This window comes from Apodemus sylvaticus, chromosome 23 (assembly GCF_947179515.1).
Source record: "Apodemus sylvaticus chromosome 23, mApoSyl1.1, whole genome shotgun sequence".
NCBI lineage: Eukaryota > Metazoa > Chordata > Mammalia > Rodentia > Muridae > Apodemus > Apodemus sylvaticus.
The window spans coordinates 15,461,595-15,474,596 of record NC_067494.1 but is presented as its reverse complement, the minus strand read 5'-3'; the positions used below and the strand labels follow the sequence as shown (position 1 = coordinate 15,474,596).

The window sequence follows — 13,002 nt, the reverse complement described above, 5'->3', positions numbered from 1 at the left end:
ATGATTTTTATGTAAAATTTTATTTGCATTATTTTTCATGATAATCTTCCATTTTAGCATGTTTTTCTATATATTTCTTCTATTTTATCAGAAATGTTTTCCATGTAAAACTCTGGTTTTATCACAAAATGTTTTTAATTCTACCTTCAATTAATTTAGAAATGTTTTTTATATCTACCATTTTATCTGTATAATTTTCCATGAAATAGTCAATTTCAACATATTTTTCTAGGTATTTCTTGAATTTTATCAAAAATATTTTCCATGTAAATCTTCAATTTTACCTGAAAATGTTTATAATTCCACTTTCAATCAACTTAGAATTATTTTTATGTCTACAGTTTTATCTGTATAATTTTCCATGATAATCTTCAATTTTAACATGTTTTTCTATATATTTCTTGAATTTTATCAGAAATATTTTCCATGTAAATCTTCAACTTTATCAGAAAATGTTTATAATTCCATTTTCAGTCAATTTAGGAACACTTTTATGCCTACCATTATTATATCTATATAAAATTTTCCATGATAATCTTCAATTTTAACATGTTTTTCTACATTTTTCTACAATTTTATCAGAAATATTTTCATGTAAATCTTTAATTCTATCATAAAATATTTCTATTTCATTTTTAATTAATTTAGCAATGTTTTTATGTCTACCACTTTACTCTTTAATTTTCTATGAAAATTGTCAATTTTAACATGTTTTTCTATATATCTCTTCTATTTTATCAGAAATATTTTCCACATAAATGTTCAATTTTATCATAAAATGTTTGTACTTCCTTTTTCAATAAAAGAACATGCTTTTCAAGAAGAAGGAGGAGGAGGAGAAGGAGAAGAAGAAGGAGGAGGAGAAGGAGAAGAAGGAGGAGAAGAAGGAGAAGAAGGAGGAGGAGGAGGAGGGGGAGAAGAAGGAGGAGGAGGAGGAGGGGGAGGAGGAGGAGGAGGAGAAGGAGGAGGAGGAGGAGGAGGAGGAGGAGGAGGAAGAAGAAGAAGAAGAAGAAGAAGAAGAAGAAGAAGAAGAAGAAGAAGAAGAAGAAGAAGAAGAAGAAGAAGAAGAAGAAGAAGAAGAAGAAGAAGAAGAAGAAGAAGAAGAAGAGGAGGAGGAAGAGATGCATGCTCTGTTACTTTACAAAACACTCATACTGGCCTACGGACTGATTTTTTTTTTAAAGTGGGGGCGTCTGAAATGTCCATTTTACTTTGGCAATGACTTGTTACTTTTCTCTTTTAAAGTCACGGATGTACTGAAACAGCTAGACTTGTTTCCTCGGCTACTAATACACGGGTCAGACCCACAGTTGGCAGGCCCCGGGTTTAGCTGCTAGAAATCCTGACTTAGTGAAGAGGAGGTACTGCAGGAGCCCGCAGTGCCTGATCTTCAGACGCCCTTTCTCCACTTTGTGAAATGTCTTCTTCTGAGAGTCGGCAGTTGATGGCAGCTCCATGCAGAGTGGAGGTGGACAGACGGGTGCCGTCTACACGCGTGGTCCTCAGGTTATCCATCATTACCATGGCTCCGCAGTGGGCCATGGCCGTGCCGGTTCCCTCCTTCACAAGCAGAAGTGCTAGATCTCTGTTTGGCATAGCTGAAGTAGACAGCCTAGGGGCTTGGGCCCTGGCTTGAATTCCCCAGGACTAGCAAAGGTCCAGATTAGCAGGGTGGGATCCTCGGAATGGGCTAAAGCATCAGCTCAAGGCCCGTGGGCCTGGAGACGCCTTCTGTTCTCGCTCACTGCCGTGGATTGAGGAGGAGGTCTGCGGGACACTGAAGTGAGATGGGTGATAATAATTCCTACTCTCAGGAGCGTCTAGCAAGGATCCAAAGAACCAAAGGCCGTAACCAGGCGAAGGAGGCTAGGGACGGTTTCTGCAAGAAGATGCAGCAGCATGTAGGAGACTCTAGAAGAGAGAGAGCTTTGGACACCGCGTGAGGCCAGTGGGTGCTCAGTGTGAGTGAGCCTTGAAGAACAGGGAGTGGCTGATCTGAAAGAGCTCAGGAGTTCCCTCAGCCGGATGCAGCGCGGCCTAGTCATTCGTTCATTTGTGGAATCAACAACTGAGGACCCCACTGGTTCCCACGCTCTGTTCTAGGTGTTATGGCTGCACAAGTCCATAAGACGGCCCTCTGCTCTGGGTAATTTCATCTTGACACAGTCCAGGATCATCCGAGGGAATTTCAGTTGAGGGACTGCCCAGAATGGATCAGCCAATCAGAGAGATTGCCTAGATTGGTGGTGGGTGTGGGAGGGCCCAGGACATTGGCCCTGGATAGTGTGAGGCCAATGTGGGCTCTCCTCCACCAGTCAGAGGGGATGTCGTATGGACAGCGTGCCTCCACTATTTCCATAATTTCTTCATTAGCTCGTGCGTCATTTCCTGCCCTGACATCATCCCCCAGTGGTTCTTCCCAGGGTTGCTTTTTTGTTGTCATGGCAACAGAAACCAAACAAAAACACTGTTTGCTAGCATTGACATTTCAGAGGGGTTGGTGAGGCAGTCATAAGATAAGTTGGTTCAGTGTGGTTGGGAATGGGTGTGGATTGTCAAGGGAGTAGGCAGCTTAGGACTACCATCAGGTAAGAATGGTGAGATTCTTAGACGAAGCTTGGCCCTGCTGGGTACCCTCAGGCATCCCAGAGGTGGGTGCTTAGAAGGATCCCTTTACCCTCCACGTTGATAATCCAGCAGCAATAATCTTTGCGGATTTACCTACTCTGTGTTAGAGGCCCTGAAGTATTAACAACATTTAATGTCCACAGAAGCCCTGATGGTTAATCTTGACTGCGCCTGTAAAGTACAACTTCTGGAGTGTCTGCAGGCATTCCAAGAATGAGACCCTGACACCATCAGTGAATCCTTTCACAGGTTCATCATTTCCTGGCCTCCTTGGGAAGTGGTGAGGTAGGAGGTAGTTAGGAGTTAGCCATCACTGCCTGGCTCGTGGAAGGCAGTTCATGGAATATTCTTGGAGGCTGTGTGCTAAAGCTCCTTTCTCTGCTTCTTGCCCACCTCTGTCCCACTATCCCTATTCCGACCCCTGTGAGGGACCCAGTCCATACTTTCAAAACAGCAAAATGAAGAATTCTTTTCTTTGCTTGTCCTATTGCCTTTGTGGTTCACAGTCCTGCAAAATAATAAAGGTACTGTGTGTTGGTTTTTCTGTCAAAAAAAAATCACTCACAAAACAAACCTCAACAGATATAAGAAGACAAATAATCCCATGCCTCCTATCAGATCACTATGGAGTCAGAGTGGTCTTCAATAGCAACAAAAACAATAGAAATCCCACATACACATGGGAGCTGAACAACTCTCTACTCAATGATAACTTGGTCAAGGAAGAAATAAAGAAAGAAATTAAAAACTTTTTAGGATTTACTGAAAATGAAGGCACAACATTTCCAAACTTATGGGACACAATGAAAGCAGTTCTAAGAGGAAAACTCATAGCTCTGAGTGCCTCCCAAAAAATAATTGGAGAGAGCTTACACTAGCAGCTTTGACAGCACACCTGAAAGCTCTAAAACAAAAAGAAGCTAATATACCCAAGAGGAGTAGACATCAGGAAGTAATCAAACTCAGGACAGAAATTAACCAAGTAGAAACAAAAAGAACTATACAAAGAATCAACCAAACCAGGAGCTGGTTCTTTATCAACAACATAAGGAAACCCTTATCCAGATTAACCAGAGGACAGAAACAGTGTCCAAATTAACAAAATCAGAGATGAAAAGGGAAATATAACAACAGAAACTGTGGAAATTTAAAAAATCATTAGATCCTACTACAAAAGCCTATACTCAACAAAACTAAAAAATCTGGATGAAATGAACAATTTTCTAGATAGATAACAAATAACAAAGTTAACTCAGGATCAGATAAACCATCTAAACAGTCCCAAAACCCCTATTGAAATAGAAGCATTCATTAAAATTCACCCAACCAAAAAATGCCCAGTACCAGATAGATTTAGTACAGAATTCTATCAGACCTTCAAAAAGGACCTAATACCAACACTTTGTGTGTGTGGGTGTGGGTGTGTGTGTATCAATATTTGATATGCTTTATTGAAAGGTGACAAGTAGAGCAGGTAAATACAGTGGGAAGCATGCACAGAACGATTATACAGGTGAAGTGCAGAAGCCCCTACTGGGAAATCCACGTCTGTAGCAACTGACCACCCAGTATTCACCAGTTCAACTGACATCTCTCAAGAGGGAGTTTACTTTGCAAGACTCAGCAGCTAGATTCCGGATTACACAAAGTGACTGACTGTGCCAAATTCTTAAAGTTTCTTTAGGTGTGGTTTTTTGTCACAAAGCAGTTTTAAAAGCAGGGCTCTCTAGGAAGGACAATCCACACCTTTTCAGACAGCCAACGGAACATCTAAATTTCAATCTGTACAACCTAAACAGTAGTTACGGTCCTCTATTGTACAAATTCATTAAACTATATATACAAATATACGACAAGCAAAACAACCTTCATAATAAGATAGTCTAGGTCCCAGCTACCTGTCACCATTGTGTCACTAATAGTTTTATGTCTTCTGATGTTCAGAAAAGAGGGACAGCACTATCATGTTTTATAAGCTTTGGGGACAGTTGTCGGTTTTGTATAAAGACTGCATCTCCCCACCCCCACCCCCATTGCAGTCTTGTTTCTGGCCTCTCAAGTTCTTTGAAGGGAATAAGAGCAGCCCACCTTCTGAGCCCCAGAGCTCTTGGAAGCAGGGTGGGCGGCTGGGGAGGGTTGAAAAGACACAAGCGCTTCAGTGCCAATTAAACCATTCCTCAGACATCTGCCACATTGCACAGGATACATCCATGCTCACTCTCTGATTAACCTTTACTTCATTCAACTAGTACTTTCCTTCAAGCCAAAAGCATACGAGTGCTTCATACTGGGGAGGGGAAAGCGAGAACAGCATGTAAGTCTCACATCTCTTTCATAGACAGCAATGAAATGGGTGACTGTGGAGGCGACTTCTTGCTAGCACATCTCTTCCGGTCTGTGCAGTTCAGACATCAGCAGCCAGTTCTTCTGTTGGGGCATAGCAGGCTATGCGGTTGATCCTGAGGCCTGGGATGCTGGCTGTGCAGGGGGCTGTGTGGTCCCCTGTGGCTGCGTGGTGGCCGGAGGGGAGCCAGTCTGCAGCTGGGCCTGAAACTAGGGGAGCTGCTCCAGACTGGCCAGAGTCTTCAACAGACTGTTCTCCTGCTCCAGCTGGGAGTTTTTCTCTATTAGTTCTTTGATCTGCTTCTTCAGACCCTCCACTCACTTCCTCTCTAACTGCCTCAAATGGCTTTTCACCAGATCCATAGCTTGCTCTATTTTGTTGTCGATATCTACCACACTTGCACCAGAGCTATTGTCAAGTCTCACGGAAGCGTTTTCAATTCCCAGCAAAGACTACAAGAAAGCAATTGAAAAATGTCTCAGTTGGTAAACTCCTAGATCCATCGCCACTGGTCTACACCATTGGGAGTTCATGTAATTTCAGCCAAACAAAAACAAAAACAAAAACAGCCTTGTGGGGGAAAAAATGAGAGAAGGAAGGAAGGGGTGAGCTCCAGCAGCCTGGCTGAAACTAGATAAAGCCTCCTGGCTGTCTGAAGCTCCATGTGTGAGAACAACAGGGCTGCCTCCAGTGACCCAGCAGCTGCAGCAGCTCAGTCTGCTCCAGTTGCCAGTTCCACTCCTCTATACCAATACTTTTTAAACTATTCCACAAAATAGAAGCAGAAGCAACACTACCCAATTCATTCTATGAAACCACAGTCACACTGATACCAAAACCTCATAAAGACCCAACAAAGAAAGAAAACTTCAGACCAATTTCCCTTATGAATACTGATGCAAAAATACTCAATAAAATTCTCACAAACAGAATCCAAGAACTCATCAAAATGATCATACACCACAATCAGGCAGTCTTCATCCCAGGGATGCAGGCATGGTTCAATATATGAAAATCCATCAGCATAATCCACTATATAAACAAACTCAAAGAAAAAAAAACACATGATCATTTCCTTAGATGCTGAAAAAGCATTTGGCAAAATTCAACATCACTTCATGTTAAAAGTCTTGGAAAGATCAGGAATTCAAGACCCATACCTAAACATTTACAGCAAACCAGTAGGCAACATTAAACTAAATGGAGAGAAACTTGAAGCAATCCCACTAAAATCAGGGACTAGACAAGGCTACCCTCTCTCCCTATCTATTCCATATAGTACTTGAAGTTCTAGCTAGAGAAATCATACAACAAAAGGAAGTCAAAGGGATACAAATTGGAAAGGAAGAAGTCAAAATATCACTATTTGCAGATGCTATGACAGTATACTTAAGTGCCCCCAAAGACTCCACCATAGAACTCATAAAGCTGATAAATAACTTCACCAAAGTAGCTGGATATAAAATTAACTCAAACAAATCAGTAGCTGTCCTATACTCAAAAGTTAAACAGGCTGAGGAAGAAATTAGGGAAATGACATTCTTCACTATAGTCACAAACAATATAAAATATCTTGGTGTGACTCTAACCAAACAAGTGAAAGATCTGTATGACAGGAACTTCAAGTCTCTGAGGAAAGAAATTGAAGACTTCAGAAGATGGAAAAATCCCCCATATTCACAGATTGGCAGGATTAACATAGTAAAAATGGCCATCTTGCTGAAAGCAATCTACAGATTCAATGCAATCCCCATCAAAATTCCAACTCAATTCTTCATAGAGTTAGGATGAGCAATTTCCAAATTGATCTGGAATAACAAAAAACCCAGGATAGCGAAAACTGCTCTCAAGAATAAAAGAACTCTGGGGAATCACCATCCCTGACCTCAAGCTGTATTACGCAGCAATAATGATAAAAAAAAAAAAAAAACTGCATGGTATTGGTACAGTAACAGAGAGGTAAATCAGTGGAATAGAATTGAAGACCCAGAAATGAATCCATACATCTATGGTCACTTGATTTTTGACAAAAGGGTGAAAAGTTTCTGAACAGAATACCAATGCCTTATGATTAAGAATCAACAAATGGCACCTCATACAATTGCAAAGCTTCTGTAAGGCAAGACACTGCCAATAGGACAAAACGACAACCAACAGATTGCCAAAATATCTTTACCAATCCTACATCTGATAGAAAGCTAATATCGAATATATACAAAGAACTAAAGAAATTAGACTCCAGAGAACCAAATAATTCTATCAAAAAATGGGTAACAGAGCTACACAGAATTTTCAACTGAGAAAAATCGAATGGCAGAAAAGCACCTAAAGAAATGTTCAGCATCCTTAATCATCAGGAAAATGCAAATCAAAACAACCCTGAGATTCTACCTCACGACAGTCAGAATGACTAAGATCAAAAACTCAGGTGACAGCAGATGCTGGCAAGGATGTGGAGAAAGAGGAACACTCCTCCATTGCTGGTGTAACTGCAAGCTGATACAACCCCTCTGGAAACCAGTCTGGCAGTTCCTCAGAAAATTGGACATAGTACTACCTGAGGACCCAGCTATACCACTCCTGGGCATATACTCACAAGATTTACCAACATATAATAAGGACACATGCTCCACTATGCTCATAGCAGCCTTGTTTATAATAGCCAGAGGCTGGAAAGAACCCAGATGTCCCTCAACAGAGGAATAGATACAGAATATATGGTGCTATTACACAATGTAATACTACTCAGCTATTAAAATAATGACTTCATAAAATTCACAGGCTGTAATTCACAGGATGGAACTTGAAAATATCATTCTGAGTGAGGTAACGCAGACCCAAAAGTACACACATGGTATTTACTCACTGATAAGTGGATATTAGCCCAAACGTTCAGAATACACAAGATACAAGTCACAGACAACATGAAGCTCCAGAAGAAGGAAGACCAAAGTGTGGATGCTTCAGTGCTTCTTAGAAGGGGGAACAAAATACTCACAGGAGGAAATATAGAGACAGAGTGTGGAGCAGAGACTGAAGGGAAGGCCATCCAGAGACTGCCCCGCCTGGGGATCCATCCCACAGACAGTAGCCAAACCCAGGCACTATTTTGAATATTGGCAACTGATTGCTGATAGAAACATGATATGGCTGTCCCCTGAGAGGCTCTGTCAGAGCCTGACAAATACAGAGGCAGAAGCTCGCAGCCAACCATTGTACTGAGAACAAGGTCCCTGATGGAGGAGTTGGAGAAGGGACTGAAGGAACTGAGGGGGTTTGCAGCCCTACGGGTGGAGCAACAGTGTCAACAGGCCACACACATCCCATCTCCAGGAGACTGGACCACCAACCAAAGAGTTCACACATGCAGGGACCCATGGCTCCGGCCACATACATGCCAGAGGATGGCGTTGTTGGACATCAGTGGGAGGAGAGGCCCTTTGGGCCTGAGGGTGTTTGATGCCCCAGTGTAGGTGAATGCCAGGGAAGGAAGACGGGAGTGGGTGGGTGGGTGGGGGAGCACCCTCATAGAGGCAGGGGGAGGAGGAATGGGATCGGGGAGTTCTGAAGGGGAGACCTAGAAAGGGGAAAACTCTGAAATGTAAATAAAGAAAATATCCAATAAAAAATAGTTCTTCAAAAAATTAATTGTATTGACTTAAATATTTAATATGTCATATAATATTATATGTAAATCTTTTACCAGCCTATGCCTATAGAGAAACATTTTTTCAAGATTTATTTATTTATTTCATGTGAGTACACTGTTGCCGTCTTCAGACACACCAGAAGAGGGTCTCCATTACAGATGGTTGTGAGCCACCATGTGGTTGCTGGGATTTGAACTCAGGACCTCTGGAAGAGCAATCAGTGCTCTTAACCGCTGAGCCGTATCTCCATACCCTAGAGGAGCATTTTTTGATCATATATATTAAAATAAGTAGAACACTCACATTCTTCATCACAATATCTGTATTTCAACTTTATACTCTGTATGGCAAAAACTAACATTGGTGGGTTCTCAGCTCGCTTTACCTACATAGAGAGACAGAGGTGACTTCAACTTCAGAGGACAGAGACATTGGCATCATAATTCACTGATATGCACTGAATTGTGGCTACATAGAGCAATCGAGTTAAATGAATGGATTTTCTTTATTCTTTGGACAAGATGTGACTATGTAGCCCGGGCAAACCTGGACCTCTGTGATCCTTCTGCATCAGTCTCCTGCGTGCTGGGATTACAGGACTGTCCCACTGTGACAACTCCTTGAATAGTCTGCTTATGCTGATCCTTCTGTCTTGAGGGCTGGCGTAAGCTGGGAGCTACTGATGATCTAGGGCTTTGCCATAGCTATAAGAATTATTGCGTTGGATCATGTCATCCCCGGACAGAAAACAGACTTTATTCACGTTATTGGGGAGAACTTTTGGTCGGTTATGAGGAAGGAACACCTCATGTCTGTTTTCCTTGTATCGTATTTGCATCCTTGGTCCTTGGATTCTCTGTCCCCTCAGGAAGACGTTCCTGTTGCACCCTTCCTCTTGACTGCAGAGTTATGCTGACTCTGCCTGCCTCCTCTGCCCAACCATCATCATCAAATTACTGTAAATTACTGTAGAGTCAGGATGCTGGACTAAGCCAAGACATCATTCCAGTAGACAGAGAGCCACTGTGATGGACAGGGCTTCAGTCTGACCTGTGGGAACTTTCTCCTATGTCCTTATCAGACTCAGACTAACAGGACCAAGAGGGAGAGCCCAGGCCTTTCCTTACCTTTTCTGTTCACCATCATCGCACCCACAAAGACTCCTAAGTGATCAATGTGATGAAGATGACTCCTGCTATACATAGAATCACCACCCAGGTCATGCTTTGACTCTGGGTGCCGGATGTAGGATGGGTGCTGCTCACTGTGGGTACAATCTGGGTGGCAAATGTAAGCTGGGTGACATCCCAGGTCTTTATTGTTGATCCTTTAAAAGAAAATCAGAGAAAGATATAATTAAAACTAAAAACACACCTTCACGAGCAACTTCTCTCCCAGGGCAGCCCAAGGAACTCATGTGTGATAACAATTTTTCCAGACCCCTGATAGAAAGATGAATATGATATGTGTGTGTGTGTAAGATGTCCTTACAGAGTTTGTGTCACTATCAAATAAAGCAAATGTCTACTGAACCATCAAACAATGGGACACATTTACTGTGGTTAGCACTTTCTGGATGTTGGAATAATTGGCGATGTTTAATTGTACCAGAGAAAGATAATGGAGCCTTCAGAAGTGAAGCTGGAGTTGGTCAAAGAATAGCTATAATGGAACCAAAAGAAAAGGGGGGCTGGAAGTTTACAGTGATGCACACAGACTTGGGGCTCATTAGCAACCATGTAGAGCCTGGACCACTGGTTAAATGAGAAACATTGGGAGATGAGATGGGAAAGAGAAATCCTTGAGGTCGTCACTCCTTTGCAGACAGGAAGACCACCAATGAGTCACTCACTCAGTCTACCAGATTTTCCATTATGCACACATGCTCACATCGATATTTGGAATACATCAGACATTTCAAGTGAACTGCTGTGGCTTTCCCATCCTGTGGACATTTCCCTGTGACAATCTACCTAATTACTTACTTTGCATTTCTCTCCCGAATGTCAACAAATTCATGTAGCAGTGAGGGAAATCTCCCTTGAGCAGCTTCTTTAGACCCTGTCCTAGTTCGCCATTTCCCTTCCATTGCTTCATGATACTGCTAGCACCAGGACCACTCCCTGTCCAGGTATTTTTAATTGGATTAAAGCTAAAGGAAAACTGCCCATCAATGGTGAAGTTGCAGAAGGCATCAGTGAGTTGTCCTTGATTATACTGTGTTTCCATGGAGATCTGCAAGGTGTGATTACCTGCAAAAGACACCCAATACCATCATCTTCAAGCCTTTATAGAACCATCACCCCCACAATGGTCCAGTCTTTCTCTGCATACTTAGGGATCTGTATTCTTTCCTCCCTGGCTTGCTGTTTCTTGCACATTGGGTGCCAGGTACTTCCAGGTTGGGTCAATATTCAACTGTTTGATGCAAATACTTCCACAGCTCCCTTCCTACATGTGCTCAGTTCTTCCTGTTGGCACTCAATAGGCTCTACCTTCGCATTCTGTCCCATACTTACCCGTGGTCTTGAATCGCTCTGGTTCCATGCTACGTAGCTGGTTCCTCATCACTTCTAAAATATTTTCCACGCTTTGAAGCAAATCTGCATACTCCTCAGTGGCATTTTTCTCCATTGTCAGTTTATAGAAAGATGTGACCTGATTCTTGTTACCAAACTGAAAAAGAGTCTTTCCATCCACTGAGCATGATCCTTTATGCCAAGGCTCTCCAGGTTTGGTAGCAGATTTGACATTGAGGTCACAACGTACAGAATCTCTACCTGTGAGGGAAACATGCAGGTGAGATCCAAAGTGGGGCAGAGATCCTAGGAGTGGTGGTTTTCTAACACTCTAATCATCTCTGACAGGACAAATGGTCAGAAAGAGAAGCCTCTAATCAAGAGGTCGGGCAGCTTCTGGATCCCTAGTCCTGCGCCATCTTTAACTGTCTTAGGTTATCAGGACTCCTCAAGTGCACATAGAGTCACCAGGGATATATGTGTGTGTGTGTGTGTGTGTGTGTGTGTGTGTGTGTGTGTGTGTCAGATAGCATCCATGTTCCTGGGGAACACACAGGGGCAAGGAGTCATCATAGGACACATGGAGCATTCAACATGGATTTCTTAGTAAGAGTTGCCATAGTCGAAGTGTCATCTCTTTGCAGCAACAGAACTCTGAGCAAGACAACCTGTTTCCTCCTTTACCTGCTCTTGAGCAGAGTGTTTTATCACAGCAGCTAGCACAACACAGTGCCAGATCTCCTAGATCAAATGCAGCCTTCAGGGGATGGTTTCCTGAAACTGGTCAGAGAAAGGCCCTCAGTACCAGAACAGTACCAGTACCAGAGAAAACCAGGATGGTTGAGTCCAGTAGTAGAAGAGTGCTGTTGAAAATCTCAGAGATGTTCACATGTCAAGGTGGATCGAACAGCAAAGAGTTCCAGGAAATGTGCAGACTCCATGTTGCTCTACGGGATGAGGGAGCTGCCATATTGAGAAGGACAATGAGAATGACCACTGAGAAGGACACCAGCATTGATGGAAGCTCAGGATTGATGCTGATGACTCAAGGCTGGGGGTGGAGTTAGGAGACTGTATTTCTGGGTCCCAGCAGATATGGAACAGAAAAATCCCATCATACTGACCATCAGGAGCAGTCATATCAAGGACCGTGGTCCACTGAGGAGGAAGGAAGACACAGCCTAGGGTTTGACTATATAAGGTGGACATGGCTAATAGAACACAAAGATCTTAAATGCAGATAGATGATCGGCCAAGCCAGATGTGACTGGACTTCAATAATTAAAGACAGAACAGATGAGTAGGACTCTGAGAGCTGCCTTCCCAGGGCAGAAGAAAATATCAAAGCCCACAAGAACATCAAAATTAAACACTACATTTTTTAAAAACCTGTCATTTCTGTCTCTCAGCAGCTTTATTGGAGTGGTGTCGGTTTCTCTCTATATCACAAGCCCATCTAAGAACCTTGGTTCTTGCTTTCGGTACTTACTGACTCTGATGAGGAGACCCTAGCTCGGGGCTAGAGCACTTGGTTAGTGCCCATGGGGATCTGGAAGGAAAGAAAAGCCCCTTTTTCTCAAGCATTAGATGTAATACGTGGCATTCTTTGAGTTTATACCTAGCATTTATAAGTAGGTTTTACCTTTTTTTTTTAGTTTTTAAAACCATTTTAAAATTTAAATGTATTTTAATCCTATCTTCCCTCCCTCAAACTCTCCCTGATTCTCTCCCCCTCCTCCCTACACATACAGCTTTCGACTGTTTTTCAAGAACAACCCAAAAACCAAGTATAACTAAAAACCTAAAAAATAAAATTCAATATCACCCAAAAAGAAAAAACAAAAAGAAACCACCTAACTGT

At 42.4% G+C, this 13,002-nt stretch overlaps 1 protein-coding gene and 1 pseudogene across 2 annotated transcripts in view; both read right to left on the bottom strand.

Moving 5' to 3' along the window:
• Positions 1-13,002, bottom strand: part of LOC127673838 (histocompatibility antigen 60b-like) — a 344,893-nt gene that overhangs the window by 27,267 nt on the left and 304,624 nt on the right. The gene's annotated exons all lie outside the window — the stretch shown is intronic.
• LOC127673853 (TSC22 domain family protein 1-like) lies at positions 5,064-5,499 on the bottom strand (annotated as a pseudogene).